Source organism: Heterocephalus glaber, unplaced genomic scaffold, assembly GCF_053883595.1.
Source record: "Heterocephalus glaber isolate CG9 unplaced genomic scaffold, H.glaber_assembly_v1.0 deba00001463, whole genome shotgun sequence".
In the NCBI taxonomy this organism is placed as follows: Eukaryota; Metazoa; Chordata; class Mammalia; order Rodentia; family Bathyergidae; genus Heterocephalus; species Heterocephalus glaber.
The window spans coordinates 1,157,089-1,180,483 of NW_028258310.1; the positions used below are offsets into that span (position 1 = coordinate 1,157,089).

Consider the following 23,395-nt stretch of genomic DNA (forward strand, 5'->3'; position numbering starts at 1 on the left):
ATTTTTTAAGGCAGTTGAATTAGAATTTGCCTAACTATAGATTTCTTTTATTTATTCTGCTTGAGATCTGTAGGCTTCTTTTTTCTGTGACTTAATGTCTTTTGCCAGTTTTGGAAAGTTCTGTCATTAACTCTTCCTAAGTCAGTCATAATCGATCTCGCTACCCTAATAAAATGTCTTTTATTTTTGTGTATTCCTGGATAGTCTCTTTTACACACAACAAGCATTTAAAGTGGTATAGTATAAAATTATATAATTAAAATTATAGCTAAAATGTAAAACTAAATATGAAACAAGACCCATGTTGTATATTTATGAATTATAAAAAGATTAATCTGTTGCCAGTCATCTTTTGTGATATCACACAATGACAGTATATTTTCATAGCTTATTTCTTGTTATATTTTCGATTTATCACAAAAAAGACTGCTGGTATTTCATTTATTAATCATTTTTGAGTACCAAAAAGTAGTTTCATGAAAGCTAGTGTTTTTTTCACCCTAGCAATCAGAAACAAGTTTTAGATTTCTGCTACTTATAAAATAAATGGGGCTCTCAAAACTATTTCAGTGTCTTTTAAAGGCTTTTTTTTGTCCATTGCATTAACTTTTTCTCATATTTATGTAAACAACATCTTAGTTAACTCAAATATTACCTTAGTTATCAAAAATGTTAAACAGGCACAAGTATATTTGTTCACTTAAATTTACTTTTAGCATATAAATGCTTAAGGCCTTTAAAAAATCACTAACTATGTGGGCCGGGGATTTAGCTTGGTGGTTTCGCCGCCTGCTGCGCAAGCGCAAGGACCTGAGTTTCCCTGGTACCAAGAAAGAAAAAAAATCATTAGCTATGTGGTGAATTTTGCCGGGAAATTTCTTTCAGGTTTTAAGATGAGGGAAGCACGCAGTCACCTAAGGTCATCAGGAGGCAATAGGCTCTACTGGCCAGGACCTGTGCAATATTTTGGGGCCTTCCATATTGTCCTTGACTTTACCTTGTGCTTTATCATAGCACAATTTTTCTAGAATTTTTTTTACTTACCCAAATGTTTTTCCCTCAATGAGCTGCCCTGTCAATCTTTCAGCAACAAGATCTTCAGGAGATTGAAAACTAATCTTGCTTTTATTTGCCAACCTGAACAAAACTGGCCAACACTCTCCACGACAGTGATATGCCAGGAGTGTTCCCTTCCTGAGCTCCTGCAGCACCCAGCCAGGAAGGAAGCAGCAACCTTGACCCTGAGAATGAAGATGCCCACAGGGAGAGTCAAAGGTAGGCTGTGTATGTGAAAGGGGTTCAACACCAGGTGAAGGAATGTTGTGACATTCTATGTGCATGACCCAAAGAGCATAAGATGAGAGACTTAATCCACAGAGAAAGACTGTAAAAGAGAAACCTAACCTTCAAGAGCACCTCTTGCATACCAGGAACCTTGCAAACAGTAAGCCCTGTAACTCCATAACCTGTGAAAATGAGGAATTGAAGCTGGTCAGAAACGTTCATATGTTTGCTTCCATGAAGTTCACGTGTGATGGAGATTTCACAAATACGTAGCTTTAAAGAAAGTGGTCAACATGGTTCATTTAGGGAGCATGGAAGCACAGTCAGACTCAAATATGACAATTGGGAAGTGACAAAAACTGGAGAACAGGAAAATACAGTTCTTACAACCTAAAATGAAGTAGGAAGTTGATTAAACATTGATTTTATTCCAAAAATTAAGGTAAATTCATTTATGCAAGGGAACTGAAATCCAGTGCTATGAAGCTGCTGGTTCCTACTTCATGCTGCATGGATCTAAGTGCTGGATGTGTCTTCCTGGACAGTTCAGGCAACCCTGTTTTTAATTCTTTTGGAGACAATCTGTTATTAAATTGATCTGTGTATTTATGTCCTGTCCTATTCAGTGTTATTTACTATTCACCAAGGCTGCCAACTTTTAAACAGTCTTGGTATAAATGTTTGTTCCTAAACCTTTGCTGATAGAGATGTGTTGTATGTAACAGTTACAGAGTCCATTAACATGAAGCACTAAAACACAAAGAGAGACTGAAAAGATTTATAAACATGTGAAATGTCCTCACCAGAGACGGTTGAAATAATAAATCCATAGTCAAAGGAACATTTGCAAAGTTACTGTAAGCAGATTTATCTACTTCACAACCTGTTTTCTGGGACTGAGTCATACTATATATTAGGTTTAAAAGGTAAAATACAAATCAACTTTTATTGGTAATGACTTCTCATTGTGTTAGAGAAAATCCTATTGTTGTAGAAGAGAGAAATTATACCTCAAACATTTCCATGCCATTCTCATACTTGTGAAGAGAAATCGCCAGAATGACATTTTTTTAAAATTTGGAAACTTAGCTCAAATTATTAGCATTTTTATGTGACATGAAAATACTTCTAGCACTTTTATTTTACAAAAATACCCAATTCTGAGCCCAGTTACTGATAGCAACAGTAGTCTAGAGGGCAATTTTTTCTGGACTGCAACTTCAGATATAATTAGTACTCTCAGGAACAAACACCCTACTCTCCCCAAGGGAAAAAGTTGGCAAAGCGAAATGGTGGCATCTATCTCCTCGTTAAAACATCAGATTGACAAAGTCCATGTGCTCCTCTGTTTCAAAAAGTTCCAGCTCTTTTAAACATTGACATTCTTATCATTTTGTGTGCTTGGTGCTGGCCACTGGCTAACAGTGTCTGTGTGGATTTCTCTTTGAGTATCTTTCCCCATCAACTGATAAGCGAGTCCCTCCTTGAGTTTCTGGAGGAGGGCGCTGCTTCAGAGAGAAAGCTGAGAGTACGTATTTGAAATCATTGCAGATGTTCCTTCTTCTCTTGATTTTTCTGTTTTGGATTGTTGTTTGCTTGTTTTGTTTTGCTTTTCTGTTTGAAGGTAAGTCTATTCAGGAGCTTCACACTGAGATGGCCCGGGCATTAGGATGGTAGTGTAATCTGCTTTCCTTGGAGAGAAAAGACACTGGTATTACAAATGTATTCACTATTATGACTGTATCCACTATCACAGGGCTAATTCATGGCCATAAAGATAGAATCAAATATAAAGTAAACTGCAAGCCACTATTTTCACATCAATTTGTATAAATTAGCTAATAATATTTTATGAGTGGAAAATAAAAATCTCAGTTGTTTCAAAGCATCTTATTATAGGTATGAACTGTTATAATAAATATTTTTGAGTGAATTTATTTTCCTGTATTTTTTAAAAAATAAAAATTATAATACAGGAAAACAAAAGAAAAAATAGTCTATGTCCTGATATCTCAAAGTGAATTCTGTTAGTGTTTTGAATTTTTCCTTCCTGTTTTTTAGTTATGCTGCTCATGCAACTTTGTATTTTATTTTCCCACTGAATTCAGTTAATAAAATGTTCTGGGAGGTGAAATGTAAATTAGGAGTTTATAATGTTTTTGAAAGATATAAGATGATCTATAGAAATGAAAATTTTTAAAGTATCATCACTCCCACAACAAGAATAAAATTACTCAAAAGATTTTCAGATCTCATGAACACAAGTGTTTTTCAAATGTGGGAAATAAAAATTGGAAAGGTAGCAGGGAGAGATATAAGACTCTCATCCCAGTGGGGACTCACTCCTCAGGGGGCCACCGCTGTCCTCTACCTGCTGGGCCACAGGCTCTGTGTGAGCTCAACATACATCTGGGTGTGCCCAGGGCACCCAGAGAGGTGCTGGCAGGGACGCACTGCCCGTTGCCAGAACAGGAAGAGTTCAGTCCAGTGCCGCTCACCTCATACATAAGAACACTGTAGTCCAGAGGAGTGAAGCAACTCTGCCCAGGGCTGGCTGTCACAGGCAGAACCCACAGGGGCTGTGGGCCACTTCACTTCCCTTCTCAGGTGGCTCTGTGACTTCCACACACAGGCCTAGACCTGATTTTAAATTGAGATGAAGAATTCCCACCTCCCTTTCCACCATGACATAAACCCTGGAATCCTAGATCCTTAGGTTTGGAAAGAGCTTTACAGAGGTAGTACTTTCTTATGGCTTTTTTTTTTTTTTTTGGTACCAGGGATGGAACTCAGGACCTTGCACTTGCAAGGCAGGCGCAGAGCCACTGAGCTAACTCCTGTCCCACTTTCTTATGACTTTTAAGTTATAAAGTTATTAATTCCATGACTAAGAAGTCACTAAAAATTCCTGTCTTCAATATAGTTATTACGAAAGTAGTTTTTCAGTTTTTTAAAAAACTGAATTCTAAAATAACAGTGAAGGATTATTAATCATCATGATTGATAATTGTGTTTGTCTTGTTGAGAAGATGGGCATTGAGCATTAAATTTCTGTGTCATCACTATCTTAGTCCACTCCTAATACTGTAACAAAATACCTGAGGGTGGGTAATTCATAAATAATAGAAATTATTTGTTACAGATCTGGAGATGTAAAGTTCAAGATCAAGGCACCAGTAGCTTTGGTGGCTAGTGAAGTCTTATACTTTTTTTTTTTGGTGTGGTTCTGGGGATCTAACCCAGGGCCTTCTCACTGTGCTCCATCCCAAGTCCTTTTCAAAAATTTTTATTTTTAATGTGACCTGTACTTCTCATCTCCTCTAGTAGCAGTGTCCATTTCTCCACCCTTTGCATTGTGGCTGGCTTTGCTAGCTTTGACAAGTAGAACGTGGTAGAAATGAGGTTGTTTGTTCCTGAGCATAGGCCTCAAGTGGCCTTGAAGCATTTCCTTCACCTCTGGGAGCCTGGCTCCAGAATGCCGGGTCTGGAAGCTGGCCCATCCTGAAGAGAGAATTAAGACACCCCACTCTGGATGCATGAGTGAGGCCACTTAGATTTCCAGCCCAGAAAGTGATCCAGCTGCCTGGAAATAAGCACAGATAAAACCAGCAAAGAAAATGCCCAGGCCCCTTGTGAAGTGTGAGAAATAACAAACAGTAGTTTTAAGCCACTAAATCTGGAAGTGAATTGTTAGAAAATGGTAGATAACTTATGGAGCCTGACATAATCTTTCAATCTGTAATTGTGTAGCGGGACCTCATTTGCTTAAGTGAATCCTCTATGGTTTCTCTGCACTGTTCCTCCTGTGGAAAGATCCTGTAAGGGAACCTGCTCACTTTTTTAAAGACCACCAACATTCCAAGGTAGGAGTGGAGGGAGCATTTCAGATGGGAAGGGCTGTACCTCCTTTATTCTCATCGTCATTACCACCCCTGCAGGAGACAGACCCGCCCCCAGGGGGAAAGGGGATTCTCCACAGAAGCAGAGCCAATCAGGGCTATCTATCTATATCAGGGGTAAGTATCCGTGTGTGTGTGTGTGTGTGTGTGTGTGTGTGTGTAGTCATATCATTTAAAGATGGGTATAAATTCTGAGAAATTAATTACTAGGCAGTTTCCTCACTGTAGGAACTTTGCACAGTGTACTTATACAAACAAAGATGGTTTCAACCTCACTAGGTGACATAGCCTTATGGAACCACCTCTGCGCACGCAGCCCATCATTACAGAGAGGTCATTATGGGGCACATGACTACGATAAGAGAAACATTCTGGGATGTTCTAAGTCTAATTACAAAGATGGAAGAATGAAGAGAGGAGAGATGGAGGATGTTAATCAGTTAAGCTACAGGCCAAGAACAAGACTGATTCACATTCTTTTTTTTTTTGGTACCTGGGATCGAACTCAGGACCTTGCACTTTTGAGGCAGATGCAGCACCACTGAGCTAAATCCTTGGCCCCAGGAGAAATATTTCTAACTGCTACCTAGATCTATTACTGGTTGTTGTGGGAATTTGTCCCAGGATGCATGGTCCTTCCATGGATAACATTTATAGTGCCTCAAAATAATCTTTTATTTCAGAGATCCCTTGATCTCCAGAGTTTTGGTGTAACAACTGCATGTGTGTATGTGTGTGGGGGGAGGGAGAAAGAGAGAGAGAGAGGAATCTGCTCATGTGATTATGGAGGCTGAGAACCCTGTGATCTACTATCTGCCAGCTAGAGACTCAGGGAAGCCGATGGTGTAACTCAGTCTGAGTTCAAAGAGTTCCAAGGCTTTAAGACAGGCAAGATGATGATGTAAATCTCAGTAAACTCCAGTCCAAGGGCAGGAGAAAATGAGATGCTTAGCTGCAGCAGTGAGGCAGGAAATAGGGGCAAGTTCCTCCTCCACTTTCTGTTCTATTTAGGCCCTCAGCAAGTTAGGTAATGCCAGCACTGTCCCATCTGGGAACAGCCTCCTCTCTAGGCACTTAGTGTCTGGTCCCAAAGATGGGAGAGTCTTCATTCCAAACAATACTGTGGGGAGATTCCACTCCCTTTAGGTTGTGGCAGATATTTTAAGTGGCCTCACTCAACACCCTTTCTAATTTCCTTCTTGTACCGTGGAGGCTGGACTGTTAGAACTGTTGAGAAGACATACATGCTACTTACATGGCTGTAGATGGCAGTAGCTTTCAGCTCTCCTATTGAAATCTGCACATTAACGTACATATAAAATATTATAATATTACTATAAGAAAGTTTTGCATAAAGTATATAAGAGGACTAAACAACATTTGTCTATAATTGATTGATTATTTTCAACTCTCATTTCTACACATACTAATTTGAAAGTTTTTTTCTGGACCTTTCTTTCCCCTTAACTGTTTCACTTCCATTTAAAGAAAATTTAATTTACATTTGTCACTTTTTTTTGTTTTCCTAGTCATTTATATTTTCTTTGACAGCTGCTTCTGTTTTTTCTTGTGACATCATTCCTGTGGTGAAATGTTCTCAATCACTGAGAATCCTACGTTTTTCTAAATGATTCTTTGAATATCAGAAGTGTACCTCAGATTTTGTGACCTTCAACAAAACAAAATAAAACATAAACCCTGTGTAAAATATTCCCGAGTCTTCAGTAGATAAAGTCTCCTGTGGCCTCCACAACTTCCTGTCATCTTTGTCCAAAGCTAGTGCCTTCCTAGGTGGTATCAACATCTTCACAAGACAGAGAAGATCACCACAGGACCTCTCTTTCCTTATCGATACTGACTTTCTCTTGTCTTTTCTGCTTTGTTTCTGCAGAGCTGCTTGCAGAATCAGGTCTTCACCCTGGATGGATTACTTAGCCACTGGCTCTGTGATCACCTTAAAGAGAAATGGGCCCTGAGTCTGACTCTGGCATGGCATGGCCTTCACAGCTTCCAGTCACACCTTGTTCAGATGGAGCTGCAGAACTACAGGCTGGGGTGGACTTGCACTGCGATTCTGTTTGATTTCTGCTTTGTTAGTGTAGAATCCTTTCAGCAAGGGTTGCTGATTGTGACACATGGAGTTACTGAGAGATGGAAAACTGCAAAGTGTGCACAGCTACTTGACATACTTTCTTGACTGGTCACTCACTCAGGATGCTGTGTGTGACGGTTAAGCTTAATTGTCAACTTGATTGGCTGGCACCACTTAGTAATGCACATTTCTGGGTGTGTCTAGGCAGGTCGTGGAAGTGTGACCATGGACTCTATATTTGGCCTTGGACCCTGCCTCTCTGGAGCTATTCCCTGCTCTGCTCCCTGGCTACCATGAACTAAGCAGCTTTGCCTGACCATTCCCTGTTGCCATGATTTTCTGCCTTGGAGCCAGCTGATCATGGACTGAATCACCCAAAAACATAAGTCAAATAAGCTTCTCCTTTAAATTGTAGGTGTTGGGCAGTTTGTCCCACCAACAGGAAAGCTGACTAATACACTGTGCCCACTTGCTTATAGGCCATGACCATCCCTGGCTTCTCCAGTTCTGTAAGGGTGGACTCAGAAAAGCTTTCTTTTTTAATTTTTAAAAATATTTATTAGAGTTTGCAGTAAATAATAATTACATTTATTGTGGGGAGTTGGCACGTGTCATAACTCATCTTAATCCTTTTTACTTCCCCTTCCTCACCCCTTTTCTTCCCTCCTTTCCTTTTCCCCTTCCTTCATCTCTTGGTCCCCTTCCCATTTGCAAAATATCTATCTCTCTGTTTTCTATTACCATCCTTTATTTTTGCTCTCTCTTTATACTTTGAGTTTCTCATACAAGAAAAACCTTGTGATATTTAAGCTTGTATATCTGATTATTTCACTTAAAATTATTATCTCCAGGTGCATCTATTTTCCTATAAATTACTCAAATTAATCCTTTTTTTGTGGCAGAGTAGGACTCCATTGTGTGTAAATACCACATTTTCTTTATCCATTCATCTGTTAGTAGACATGTAGGCCATTTCCAAGATTTAGCTATTATGAGTTGTGCTGCTATAAATATGGGTATTCATGTATTACTGTGATATGATGTCTTTAACTCTTTCAAGAAGATACCTAAAAGGAGAGAGTTGGGCAGAAACTGATTAAATCTCACATGTAGCCTTTCTGTTTTAGAAAAGGGACCAGAGTAAGATGGAGCTATCTTTTTTTGCTACTGAAAATGTTAAAATTGGATCAAATATGTGTTAAATGAAAGTGTGTGTGAATGTAGTGATGTATATGCCCTGTGCTTCTATATTTAGCAAAGAAGTAAAATGAGGGAAGGGTGGAGATTTCAACTACTAGGGATCAATATGTTCCTTGTTGAAAGAACAGTCAGAGAGGCTCCTGGTTGTCAAAATCATTCCCCAGTTCCTCAGAGTCTCCCTCTTGGTCCCTTCAGTGCCAGAGGCCATGCCAGATTCATCTTTGTTCCATCAGGGCCTAGTTTACACACCATAAAGTAGGAATACCATAAATGTTTGTACAACGGGGAAATGAAAAGACATTCTCAGGAGAGACTGTAGCAGTTGGACTTCCAAAGTCACTTTAACTGCAAGGGCTGGACAACATATACTCTGCCAGATGGGACAGATCAGGGACCTCCAAACAGAGGACTCCTTGTAATTTGCCAGAAGGTGCAGGAATTTCTTCTTCAAAACCTACCACCAAAGACTATGTCTCTTACCCTTGGATTCTAATCCCCTGCTCTAAAACACAGCTTTCCATGCTTGAGTAAAATTCAAAACTATTCTAAAAGAATAAAAAGATACCTCAGGAAGGTAAGTTATAGGCACACAAAATACTGTCTTTATTATATCCAGCTTTAAATGCATTATTACTTGAAACTACATGTATATTTTTAAAATCTATTTTACTTTCCTGGTCATTCTGTTAATTATTTTCCTAGTGAAGCTGAAATGAAATCTTGTGAGGCTTTTTTTCTAGTTATCTCACTTCTCCTTTTCTTTTTCATCTTATTTTGAGCATTGGGTCTTCTAGTAGGAGCCTTCTAAGAGACCTGGTTCGTTGAGCACTGGGGATCCTTCAGCCTTTCCACTCAAAGGAATCCCCTAACCAGTTTCTGGTTTTCTTCTCTCTTCTCTTCTCCTCTCCTCTCCCCTCACCTTCCCCTCCCCCTTCCCCTCCCTTCCATTTTCTTTCTCTCTCTGTTGGCCTCAGGTTCTCAGCTGCTCCTTCATTCCAGTTCTCAGTCTTGGTCAAAGCATTCCACCTCATGCTCCCAAGTCCTCTATCAGCTTCTCCGTTATCTTAGACTACTTGCCTGCATGGACAGTAAATAGCAAAGAACCATCTGTCTACCTGTGAATTGATAATGGGTTTCTGCAGTCTGCCTTTACATTAGATAACTGTTCTTATTCTACAAATAAGTTGGAACTTATATCATCATCCATAATAAATTAAAATTATTTTTTTCCTCTCCCCTTTTTAAGATCATTTTTTTCCTTTTAAAAACCAGAACTTCTGGTTACTACTTCATGGTTTTGTCTGATATCATTGTTAGGTTATGTAGTGTGCCAGTTAGTCTTGTCAACTTGACTTGATTAACCTTGTGTACTTGACTCTTAGAGAAGTGATTGGATCATGGGGTGCTATTCTCATCAGTCCACAGCTGAATGTTGTATTATAAGGTGAGCCCAGTTGGAAAAGGTGAGTCACTGGAGTGTGTGTTTGGAGGATATATCTCTCATGGGCATTTTTCTCCTATTTTCTTTCCAGCTGCTATGAAATGAGAAACTTTGCTCTACCACACCCTTCTGCCATGACGTTCCTGCCTTGGAGCCAGCTGACCATGGACTGAAATCTCTGGAACCATGAGCCAAATTAACCATTTCCTCCTTTAAGTTGTATCAGATATTTTTGTTACAGCAACAAAAAACTAATACAAGTGATTATATATATTAGTATCACAATTATCATATATTCTCGAGTTATATACTTAACACAGCATAAATACTTACAATAGAGTAGAAAAACCACAATAGAGCCTCCTAGATGATATGGCAGGTTGAACACATTTGTCTGATTTTTCTCCCTTCTGAAAACATATGAAAATGATAGTAAAGGTATTTAATACAAAAGGTAAATTCACCAGGGCTAAGTGGATACAACAGAGAGCAAGAATAACACTTCATAAATTAGGAAGCAGATGGCCAGGAGGCATTTTAGCAGACATAGGAAACCAACTTTTGTACCTGTTGTGCGAAAAGGTGAGAACCAGCCTGAGTTCAGGGTCCCCAAAGTCTCTAGAACTTGCAGCACCAGGTACATCTAGAACAAGAAGGGGGGGCACAATAAGGGGTGAGGAACAAAATAAGAAGGCCCAAGAGAGTGCTATTGTGAAAGTGAGTAGACCCCTCTGCCTGCTGTCCTTTGCACCCTGGGAACTGGTTTATCCCCTGAAGAGTAAACTGAGGATGCCTGGCTGGGGCATGCCAGGGATAAAATGCAAATTAAGTGAAAGTTTGTACACTAAATGCTGAGTGGGTCCCAGGCTTGTTCTCTGATTTGATTCTAGATTACAGGACATTAGGCTCTTCTTTCTAGGCAGGAAGGAGAAAGAACAGTAGTCTAGCTGGGAAGTGACCAGCCTTACAGGAACCAGAAGCTCCCCCAACAACCTAGCCAGATCACTATACAACAATGAATTTCAACATGGATAAGCCCAAATTAAACATTTCAGAACTTCGTCAGTTTTCTAGTTCCCCATATTAAATTAAATATTAGTAGGCAGACAAGAACTAGCAGATATGTGAACAATGTTGCTAACCTACAAACTGGAGGCCAAAAATGAACCAATGGGAGAAAATGCAACTTGGAGAAACCAGAAGCAATGAGAGAGAATGAAATGCACAGATGGAAATAAAATAAGACACATTCAAGCACTTCCAAAGAACAAAAAAGTAATTTTTAGAAATTAAAAGTATAATAGCAAAAATATTTTTAGGATTGCAATTAGAAATGCTAAAAAAGAAAGTTGAACAAATCAGAAAATAAATGGAAACTAGGAGATGAAATATAATAAAATTAGGTAACTAATATAGCAGTTTCAATAACAGAAGAGGTTTTTTTGTTCTTCTTTTAAAGAGAACACAGAAAAATGAGGGGAAGAAAACATCATAAACTTTTTTTAAAATTTTTTAAATTTTTTAAATTAAATTCTTTTATTGGTACATTGTAGGTATACAACACAATTACATTTCTCATTGGGAATTGTACCTTTACATAATGCATCTTGGTTCTTATTTATTCCCCATTCCAAGCCCTCCCTTCACCCCCTCCACCCTTCCCTATTTACAAAGACTTTATTTCCATTTTTTCCATTTCTCATCATTTTTCCTTTCCCTTCTTTCCTTTCCCCTGCCCCTCCCACTACCCCTACCCCTTTGGACCTTTTCTTCCTATTTTACATTATCGATTATTCATTCTAATCATTGGTATATTTTAGGTATACAATATAATGACATTCATCATTGGAAATTTGCACCTTTACATAATCTCTCTTGGTTCTTATTTTTCACCCTTGCCCAGCCCTCCCTTCAACTCCTCCATTCCTCCCTATTTACAAAGATTTTGTTCCTATTTTTCCATTTTCTCATATTAATCCCATTCCCTTCTATCCTTTCCCCTATCCCTCCGACTTCCTTCCCCTTTGCCCCTTTTCTTCCTATTTCACATGACCTATTATACATTTAGTCCTTATTTACACTTTCAGTTTCTCACACCAGAGAAACTATTCGGTATTTACACATGTGTGTCCTATTTATTTCACTTAAGAGTATCCCCTCAATGTTCATCCACTTAGCTATAAATGTTTAATTTCTCATTTTTTATGGCTGAGTAGTACTCCATTTTATTAAAAACCCACATTTTCTTTATCCAGTCTCCAGCTGATGGGCATTTGGGCTGTTTCCAAGTTTTAGCTATCACAAACTGTGCTGCTATGAACATGGGCACACATATATCACTGTGGTATGATTCTTTTAATTCGTTGGGGAAGATCCCCAGCAGTGAAATAGCAAGGTCAAATGAGACTTCCAGTCTTAGTTCTTTGAGGTATCTCCATACTGATTTCCACAGTGGTTGCACCAGTCTACATTCCCATCAGCAGTGGAGCAGGGTTCCTCTTTCCCCACAGCCCCACCAGCATTTGTTATTGGTTGATTTCATGATAGCAGCCATTCTTTCTGGGGTGAAGTGGAATCGCAGCGTTGTTTTCATTTGCATCTCTCCAATGACCAGTGATGTTGAACATTTTATCATGTATTTATTTGCTATTTTTACTTCCTTGTCTGAGAAATGTCTGTTCTTTTCAGATGCCCATTTTCGGATTGGGTTTTTAAATTTGGGAAGTCTGATCTTTTTAAGTTCTTTATAGATTCGAGATAGTAGACCTTTATCTGAGGAAGAGCAGGTGAAGATTTTTTCCCACATTGTGGGTTGTCTCTTCACACTGCTGGTGGTTTCTCTTGCTGTGCAGAAACCTTTTAATAAGAAGAGATCCCACTTGTGGATTGTTTGTGCTAGTTCATGGGCAACTGAGGTTTTGTTCATAAAATCTTTTCCTACACCGATGTCTTCAAGGGTTCAACCTAACCTCTGTTCCAGCTGGTTCAGAGTTTCTATTTTAATATTTAGATCCTTAATCCATCTTGATTTTAGTTTAGTGCATGGTGAGAGATACAGGTCTAGTTTTAATCTTTGGCAAGTTGAAACCCAATTTTTCCAGCACCATTTATTAAAGAGGCTATCTTTCCTCCAGTGAGGGTGTTTGGCTCCTTTATGGAAGATGAGATGGCTGAGTGTGTCTGGCGTTATTTCTGCATTTTCTAATCTGTTCCACTGGTCCTCAAGCCTGTTTCTTTGCCAGTACCATGCTGTTTTTATCACAGTAGCTTTGTAGTAGAGTTGCAGGTTGGGGATTGTGATACCCCCTGCCATGTCTCTGTTACCTAGAATTGCTTTTGATATTCTGGGTCTCTTCTTGCTCCAAATGAATTTTTGGATTGTTTTCTCAAGGTCTATGAAATATGCTGGTGGGATCTCAATTGGAATTGCATGAAATCTATATAGCAGTTTTGGAAGTATGGCCATTTTCACTCTATTAATCCTTCCTACCCAGGAGCAGGGGATGTCTGTCCATTTTCTGATAACATCTTCAATCTCTCTTTTCAGAATGCCATAGTTTTCAGAGAAGAGGTCTTTGATTTCTTTTGTTAGGATGATTCCTAGGTATTTCCATTTTTTGGATGCTATTGTGAAAGAAATTCTTTGCCCTATTTCTCTCTCAGTGAGTCTGTCATTGGTGTAGAGGAAAGCTATTGATTTTTGTGTGTTGACCTTGTATCCAGCTACTCTACTGAATTTGGTTATTAAGCCTAGAAGACTTTTGGTGGAGTTGTTGGGGTCTTCTACATAGAGTATCATGTCATCTGCAAATAATGACAATTTGACTTCTTCATTACCTATCTTTATTCCTTTTATTTCTTTCTCTTGTCTAATTGCTGTGGCTAATGTTTCCAGAACTATATTGAACAAGAGTGGTGATAGTGGACATCCTTTTCTTGTTCCTGATTTGAGTGTGAAGGATTTCAGTTTTTGACCATTTAGTGTGATATTGGCTGTTGGTTTTTCATAGATGGCTTCTATCAGTTTGAGGTAAAGACCATCTATTCCAATTTTTTGTAGGGTTTTTATCATAAATGCATGTTGGATTTTGTCCAATGCTTTTTCTCTATCTATGGAGATAATCATATGGTTTTGTCCTTGGCTCTATTGATATAGTGTATTATATTGATTCATTTTCGTATATTGAACCATCCCTGCATCCTTGGGATGAATCCCACTTGATTAGGGTGTATGATCTTCTTGATGATCTTCTGCATTCTGTTTGCCAGTATCTTATTAAGGATTTTTGCAGCTATGTTCATTAGTGAGATTGGCCTAGAGTTCTCTTTTTCAGTTGGGTCTTTCTCTGCTTTGGGGATCAAGGTGATGCTTGCTTCCAGGAATGAATTTGGGAGTATTGCTTCCCTTTCAATTTCATTGAAGAGTTTAAACAGTAGTGGCAGCAGTTCCTCTCCAAATGTCTTGTAGAATTCAGCAGTGAAGCCATCAGGGCCTGGGCTTTTCTTAGTTGGTAAGTTTTTAATTCCATTTTCAATTTCATTGGTTGATATTGGGTTGTTCAGAATTTTTAGGTCTTCTTTGTTCAACTTTGGTAATTCATATGTATCTAGGAATCTGTCCATTTCTTCTGTGTTGTCCATCTTATTGGCGTGTAGGTTCTGGAAGTAGGTATTGATGATCCTCTGGATTTCTGCTGTGTCTGTTGTCATTTCACCCTTTTCATTCCTAATTGCATGGATTTGGGCCTTTTCTTTCCTTTTTCTGACAAGGTTGGCTAAAGGTCTGTCAATTTTGTTGATTCTTTCGAAGAACCAACTCTTGGCTTCATTGATTTTTTTGTATCGTTCTCTTAGTCTCCATTGCATTGATTTCTCCTCTGATCTTTATAATTTCCTCCCTTGTATGAGCTTTGGGGTTGTCCTGCTCTTCTTTTTCTAGAAGCTTGAGGTTCAGCATCAGGTTGTTTAATTGGGCTCGTTCTGTTTTCCTAATATGCGTATTCACTGCTATGAATTTCCCTCATAAGACTCCTTTCATTGTGTCCCATAGATTCCGATATGTTGTATTGTCATTGTCATTTAATTGAAGGAACTGTCTGATTTCTTCTTTAATTTCTTCTGTGACCCATTGGTTATTCAGAAGTGTGTTGTTCAATGTCCATGTGTTTATGAAATTTTTTGAGTTTCTTTTGCTATGGATCTCCAATTTCATCACACTATGGTCTGATAATATACAGGGGATAACTTCAATTCCTTTGCACTTACTTAAACATGTTCTATGTGTGAGTATGTGGTCTATTCTAGAGAATGACCCATGTGTAGCTGAGAAGAATGTGTATTGTGATTTTGTGGGGTGGAAGACTCTGTAAACATCTGTTAAGTTCATTTGTTCAAGAGTTCGATTGAGTTCTAGTATTTCATTACTTAGTTTTAGTCTAGTTGATCTACCTATTTGTGACAGTGCGGTGTTGAGTTCCCCCAGTACAATTGTATTAGTGCATATATGACTTTTCATGTACATTAATATTTGTTTTATATAGTTGGGTGCACTAGTGTTTGATGCATAGATATTTATGATTTTCATCTCTTCCTCTTGGATTGTTCCCTTTAGAAGGATGCAGTGTCCTTCTTCATCTCTCTAAATCAGTGTTGGTTTGAAATCTACTTGATCTGCAAAGAGGATAGCTACTCCTGCTTTTTTTCGGGTTCCTGTTGCATGGAGTATTCTTTTCCACCCTTTAATTTTCAGTGTATGAGTTTCCTTTTGAATTAAGTGTGTTTCTTGTATGCAGCATATTGTTGGATTTTGCTTCTTGACCCATTCTGCCAGTCTATTTCTTTTGACTGGTGAATTGAGACCATTAACATTGATGGTTATAACTGAAACATATTGACTTGTCATTGCCATGACTTTTTCTTTTTGTTGGGTTCTCCCCCTTTACATTTAATTTCTTGTCATGCCAGATGGGTTCATTCTGCTTTGCTTCCTGGGGTTGTGATCCTCAATGTCTGTTCCTAGGATATTGTGTAAAATTCTTTGGCTTGCTGGTTTGGTATTCACGAAGTTCCTAAGGTACTCTTTGTCATGAAAGTATCTTATTTCTCCATCCATTTTGAAAGATAGTTTTGCAGGGTACATCAATCTGGGTTGGAGGCTGTTTTCTTTTAGGGCTTGGAATATGTCACTCCAAGCTCTTCTTGCCTTGATGGTTTGTGTTGAGAAGTCTACTGTGATTCTGTTGGGCTTTCCTTTGTATGTGATTTGTTTCTTTTCTCTGACTGCTTGGAGAACTTTGTTCTTCTGTTGTGTTTCTGGAATCTTAACAATTATATGCCTATGTGTAGATTTTTTTTGATCAAGGCTATTTGGAGTCCTATATGCCTCCCTTATCTGTATGTCAAGCTCTTTTCCCCTGCTTGGGAAGTTTTCTGCCATTATTTCTGTGAAGAGATTTTTTATGTCATCTCCACTCTCTCCTGTTTCTTCATTGACTCCAATCAGTCTTATGTTATTCTTCTTTGCATCATCTAGCAGCTGCTGGATTGATTTCTCATGTTCTCTTATAATTTTGAAGCAATTTTTCTTTTCCTGGTCACTAATTGCAATCTTATCTTCTATATCTGAAATTCTGTCCTCACACTGGCTCATTCTGCTGTGTAGACTTTCAATGGAGTTTTTCATGTCTTGGAAATCTATTTGCATCTGTTTTATGGATTCCATTTGTTTCTTATGTTGGGATTCCATCATGCTCCTGAGCTCCTCTCTAGATTTATTAATCATGTCTTGCACTAGGGGCACAATTTCTCCTGTTATCTGAGAAATTATTTCTGATTTCATTTTTTCCAGGTCCCCTTTTGTTGCCAGTTCAGTGGGTCCAGGTGGTTGAGTATCAGAGTGTTCCATCTCATTTCCCTTTGGGGTTTCTGTAGGTGATGTGGAAGTCTGGTTTTGAGACTTATTTACATGTTTTCTCATTTCAACCGGGGGGGGGGGGAGGAGGGAGCTGTTAGCACCTATATGGATTACCTCCTGTGAGCTGGGAGAGGTGGGACAGGGGCTGGGAGCAGCAGTAGGGATGGTGGCCCAAAAGCCCTTTCCTGTGGGCTGGGAGCAGCCAGAGGGATGGTGGCTGGGAAGCCCCTTCCTCTGGACCAGGAGCAGTGGGATGGCACCTCAGAAGCCCCTACCTCTGGGCCAGGAGTGGTGGGAGGGATGGTGGCCCAGAAGCCCCTTCCTCTGGCCCAGGAGCAGCGGGACCGTAGATGGCCCAAAAGCCCTTTCCTCTGGACTGGGAGCAGCGGGAGGGATGGTGACCGGGAAGCCCCTTCCTCTGGTCCAGGAGCAGTGGTACGGTGGCTCAGAAGCCCCTACCTCTGGGCCGGGAGCAGTGGGACTCAGTACCTTGGTCTGGTGGTCTGGTGTCCTGTGCGTCTTTGTAGTGTGGAACCAGTTGACTGCCTGTCTGCAGCAGGGTGATTCGGCATCTTCTGCGTGACTCGGGACCTTCTGCACAACTCGGGACCTCGGTAGGGCATGCACAGACCTGCCTGTCTGCAGCGGGCTGATTCGGCATGTTCTGTGCAATTCAGGACCTCGATAGTGCATGGGCAGACCTGCCTGTCTGCAGCGGGGTGATTCGGCGTCTTCCGCGCGACCTCATAAACTTTTTTTAAAAATTCCCAGAACTGAAGAACATGAATCTCAACTGAATGGACCCATTAGGTATCCAGTATCATAAATCAAAAGCTGCCCACACCAAAGCACATCACCTTGAATTTTCCAAAATAAGAAGACTGTACAAGTTACTAAGAAGGAAAAACAAAACAAGTCACATGAATGGGTCACAGGAATCAGAATGGTTTTTATTTTTAACTGCATTGCTGGTAGTCAAGAGACAATGGAGGAATGACTCCAAATTCTGGAGGAAAATTGGTCCTAGCCTAGAATGCATTCCTAGCCAAGGTATTAGTCAAATGTAGAACCAAGACAGTTTCAGACATGAAAGGTCTAGGAAATTTTGCCTTCCACATTCTTTTCTTCAGGGAGGTTTTGGAGGCTCTGCCTCACAAAAACCAAGGGAGTAAATAAACCATGAAAGAGGAAGACAACATAACAGTATCAGAAAGCTGGTACTGTGATGTTAGATTGGTTAAGATTTGTCTGAATGAAATGTTTCAAAAGGCTTCTGGGAGCTGGGGGCACAACTCAGTGGTGCAGTGTGTACTTTGCATTCACAGGGCCTTGAGTTCAACTCCCAACAAAACAAAAAAAAGACAGGGGTGGGAACAGAACTAAGCAAAGCAGTGGACAGTGAACAGTGGACAGTGGTGTGAGAAAATGAAATCTTCTAGACTGTGTAGACAAAACATCCTAAGTTGGGAACTTCATTTTTTTTTTTTTTAAAGGCTTATTGTGGCTCCAAGGCCGGTGGGGCGTGGCTTTACAAGAAAACTATTGATTTGGGGGGGGGGTACTGGGGATCAAACTCGGGACCTTGTGCTTGGGAGGCAGGCGCCAGAACCACTGAGCTAAACTCCTGGCCTGGGAACTTCTTGAATGTTGATATAAAGAGCAATAAAGGACAAACAAGAAAAGAAAACTAAATATTCAATGTCCATTTAATAGAAAGTGAATTGATAGTATCTAGAACATAGGGAGCAAAAATACCGTAACTTTATATTTAGTATTACTAATATATCATATATATAGTATTTAGGAGTGAAGTATCATGATGTTTACAACTTACTTTTTAAAGGCTTTATTTAAAAGTCTAAGGGCCAGGGATGTAGCTCAGTAGTGCCATGCCTACCTGGCAAGCACAAGGTCCTGACTTTGATTCCCAGTACCAAAAGGAAAAAAAAGTCTATAATTATATATGTATACTTGAATTTAAAATTCTTTTCATCATAAAAATTATGGACAACTTATGACCTAGGAAAATTAAGAAGTGAAAAAAATTAAGAAGTATATGTGCTGGAAACAAGTGGTATCTGAAGACTGAAAGTTGGGGTGTAATCGGGATAGCTCAGAGATTGGTGTCTTTTATAAGACATTTAGTTGTTACTTTTGACTTTTTAAACTACATGCATGCCTCATTTAGATTAAAAATAAATTTTTATTTAACAATTTAAAGAGAAAGGGATAAAGAAGATTCATGATCAAGTTGCATGGCCCTTGCAAGTCCTTAAACCACTGAAGACAGCAAGTTCTAGGTTACTATGTTAAAAAAGTTTCACTTGACACTGTGTTAAGTCAAAATTACGAATGTTCTTATTAGAAACAGGCTTATTTATTTAAGCTTTGTCTTTCTTCATTACTTTAAATTTTGTATGTCTAAAACTTCAAAGCTATTCCTTGATTATCAAATTGCACTGACTAGAAAAGTAAGTTTTTGTGAGGATGACTTCAGCAGTTTTTGCACTTGTGCTAAGACTTCTCCTCAGTCAACAAGAAAACATGGTCTTCTAGGATTCTAGTCTAACATGGAAAAAAATATGGAGTATGTGAAACAAAAATAGCTTAAATGTAGAATCACTTGGGGAATAATTTGGACTTACATAGTTAAACAAAAAAATCTCCAAAGTCATATTCGCCAGAATTACATCCAAGAACAACGTTTTATTTAGCAACTAACTGAGATGAATAGCAGCTTCAGTGGCTCTAAGCAAAGGCTCTATTCATCAAATTTAAGGACACAGGCAAAGGAAATTGATTCATTTCTGGACCTGATTGAGTTTCCACCGTTAGATGCATTGGAAGGAGACACGACCTGAATGCTCCAATTCTGTGGTCCTTGCCTGCACGTAATCTGGTCTGGAGCACGCCACCCTCAGGTTCTCAAGTGCAGCCAGCTCCCCATGTGGAGGAGTCTCTTATCTCCACAACACTTTTAGGATAATCAATGAAATCTTTAAATACCCATGATTTTTCAACAGAGTTCCTCTTAGGAGATGCCTGTGTGTGTGAAATAAGAAATCCGTGAAGAGTGAGAATGCCCAATGAAAAGGAGGGTTTAGGAAGGTGTCTTATACTTGGTGCCCTGTCAATGCTGTTGAATCAAAGGCCTCTTGTTTGCCACTGTTACAGGACTTACGTTCACCTTCCTCCACATCACCTTGAGAGTCTGCTGGGAGCAGAAGCCTCTCTCCTACGGTATGTTTTCACTGCTACTTCCATAATCCCTAGTTCAATGTCTTAAACAATTCCTAGAGTATCAGCTCCATGAGGACAGAGCCAAGGCTGTCCCATCCACACAGTGGCTGCAAAGCACTGGGCAAGTGCTTGTTAGGTTATTCACTGTCCCTGAAATTCAGGCTTCATTCTAGTTTTCTAGTCCAACATCTAGAAGGCTGGTTTGACATTGGCATGCTCCGTTGTTTGTTAACTCATTAATTTGGATTTTAAGCTTTTCTTTTGGAATTAAAAGGCCCTACATGTGAGCCCCAATTTGACCTATTAGCTGTGGGACCTCAATTTACTTCAGCTCTCTGAGACTCAATGTCTTCATCTCTAAAAGTGAGGCGATAATATCTCCACAAGATTTTAGTGAAAGCAAAATGAGTATTCACGCACCAAAATCATATACATATATGTATGCAAATGTATATATATATATATGTATGTATGTGTGTGTGTCTGTAGTAGACTCTAGCACATCACAAATACTCAATTATGTTAGATCTTTTCTGTTTACAGCTCCAGTTAGTGATGCATAGAATTTTTTGGACATAGTAATTAAGGGCCTGTCAGCTATTTTAATAGTTCAAAAAGACTAAGAGAATTATTATATCATTTAAAATAGTACTAACTAAAATATTAAGTTCCCTTTGGAAATGTATCAATTTATACTCATTGGCAATCTTTCTTGATACATACAGATTTTAATTAAAAATGGGAAGGTGAACTACATATATATATATACACACACACACACACACACACACACACACACACACATATATATATATATATATATGTATATAACTTGGTACCTAAAAGCTCAGAACATGGAGTTTATGAGACGTCCTTAGTTACTTGGAACTCCAAGAGGTCCTTGGTTATCCCAGACTACAGCTGGGGCCCGGCTCCTAAATCCAGAATCATGATGGGCCTACAGCATTCGGGGGTCTGATACATTTACAGTGTGTTTAGTAATAAAACTGAACCAGTACCACAACAATAACATAATCTAGCTTGGCTAAGCTATAATAATTTTGACTGAAACTCATACCAAGTGCAGATTTCTAGTTTGTGTTAAAGGATTTTATTGCTAAATGCTAAATAGCATAAAATAAATGATTTTACCACTGGCTTTTATTATTAGATGGCTAGAATCTCAGGGGCATGAAATGACTATTGAATTCTAAAGAAAAATAATTATATTTTAATAATTTCTATTTATAAGTTATGAAAGCTTACAAGATCTACAACATTCTTATATTTTACTCTTAAGATATTTCAAGAGGTCTGGGGATTTAGCTCAGTGGTTTTGCTGCCTGCTGCCCAGGCGCAAGGACCCAAGTTCGATCCCCAGTACCAAAAAACAAAAAACAAACAAAAAAAAAAGATGTTTCAAGAAATTGTCAGCTAGGATACTTTGGGGATATAGTTTAGAGATGTTAAAGTCAGAGAAGAGTAACTACTTACCAGCCTCATAAATATGCTATCAAACCCTAATTGTTTCATCAAACTTTACCTGTTTATTACTCAATTCCTTTGAGACTACTTATGGTGGGGAGAGGGCAGAGAGAGAGAGAGAGAGAGAGAGAGAGAGAGAGAGAGGCAGAGACAGAGACAGACAGAAAGAGAGACAGAGACAGAGAGAAAGAGAGAGATACAGAGAGAAACAGAGAGAAACTATCTTCTAGTAATATTTCCTAAGTCCTTTAATATGTAGATAATTTTTATTGCATTTTAAGTCAAATTTCTCATTCTCCTGATTTAGCAGGAGCACACTATTTGCTAACAGGTAATTAAATATTAAGCCATTGGAACCATAAATTCCTTTATGTTTTGTTCAACTAAAGATGTCTTTAGACCACCTCCCACATATTTTTATCTTACTCTGTTGTTACATTGTAAAAATCTGCTTCAAAGAAGACTTATGTACCACAAACATTAATGTGTCACTTGTGCCTTTTGGGTATATGAAATGACTTATTGTTCTGTCACCTGTCTATAAAGGTGTGATGTATATTTTATCTTGCCTAAAGCTGCTTCTATAATGAGACATCATATCCTAAAGTAAATTTTTAAAATGTTGCCTATTTATTTTAACCAAAAGTATCTATTCTATTTGTTTGCTTACAAAATGTAAACTAAAAATGAAAGAGTTGTGCACACACTTATCACTATTTGGACCTTGAAAAATATGAAGGAAGCTGTCAGTTTTCTTAGTAAGTGTGCATTTTGGTGACCATTACCTCAATAACAATAATATCTAACATTTTATAACATTGTTACATGATATAAACACCCTATATGTCAAATAATATTTCATTTTGTTCCTACAGTAATCCCATAAAGTGGGTGGTACATGTCCTGTCTTGCTTTACAGATGAGGAAACTGAGGCTCAGAGGGAGTTTAATTTGCTTGAATGAGTGACCTTTTTGTTCAGGTTCCTTCACTTAGTGTAATGTTTTTGAGGTTCATTAGCATGTATTAGTACATCTTTTTTTTTTGGTACCAGGGATCAAACTTGGGACCTTGAGCTTTTGAGGCAGGCACTAGAACCACTGAGCTAAATCCCCAGCCCTCATCATTGTTTTTTTTTATAAATGATTAAATTCCATTTTACCCATATATCACAATTTCTTTATCTATTGATGGACATTTGGCTTGTTTCTATTTTTGGTTATTCTCAACAAAACTTCTAAGGACATGTATATACAATTATATACATTATACAATTATATACATTTATATTTACTTGAGTACCTGTTTACCATTCTTTGGAATATAAAGCTAGGAGTGGAGTTGCAACCATAAAGTCCTATATGTTTTCTTTTTGTTAAGAAAAGTAGGCAGCATGATAGAGGTCATAAGATAATTCTGTTGAACTTTTTGAGAAAATACCAAAATGAATTCCTCAATAGCTACACCACTGTACCTCTCCACCAGAAGTGTAGGAGGGTTCTCCTTTTGCTATTTGTCAGCCTTCACCAATACTTGTTACATTCAGTTATGTGTGTGTTTAGTTATAGTTACCTTAGTGGGTGTGGAGCTGTATCCTACTGAAGTTATCTGACTTTCCCTATCAACTAATGTTGAGCCTTTGTTGGCTTTTCATGTACTTGTTGGCTGTGTGTATATCCTCTTTGGAGAAATGTCTACTGAAGTCCTTTGCCTAGTATTGGATTCCTTTCCTTCCATACTTCTTTTTTTTAAAAGTAGATTATATTTTCTTCCTTCAAATTGTATCTTTAAAAATTTTACTTTCTTGCTGCCTAACTATGTAATTGTGTAGAGAGAATATAGT

General features: G+C 38.6%; 1 long non-coding RNA gene across 2 annotated transcripts in view; it reads right to left on the reverse strand.

The window, feature by feature from the left end:
- Positions 1-737: 737 nt before the first annotated feature.
- Positions 738-23,395, reverse strand: part of LOC101720577 (uncharacterized) — a 43,707-nt gene continuing 21,049 nt past the window's right edge. For both annotated transcript variants that reach the window (XR_205660.4, XR_015438810.1), the window contains exons 3-6: positions 10,484-10,559; positions 10,250-10,326; positions 6,439-6,480; positions 738-2,975 (exon numbers count right to left, since the gene is read on the reverse strand). This is a non-coding gene — a long non-coding RNA (uncharacterized LOC101720577). The remainder of the gene's footprint in view (positions 2,976-6,438; positions 6,481-10,249; positions 10,327-10,483; positions 10,560-23,395) is intronic.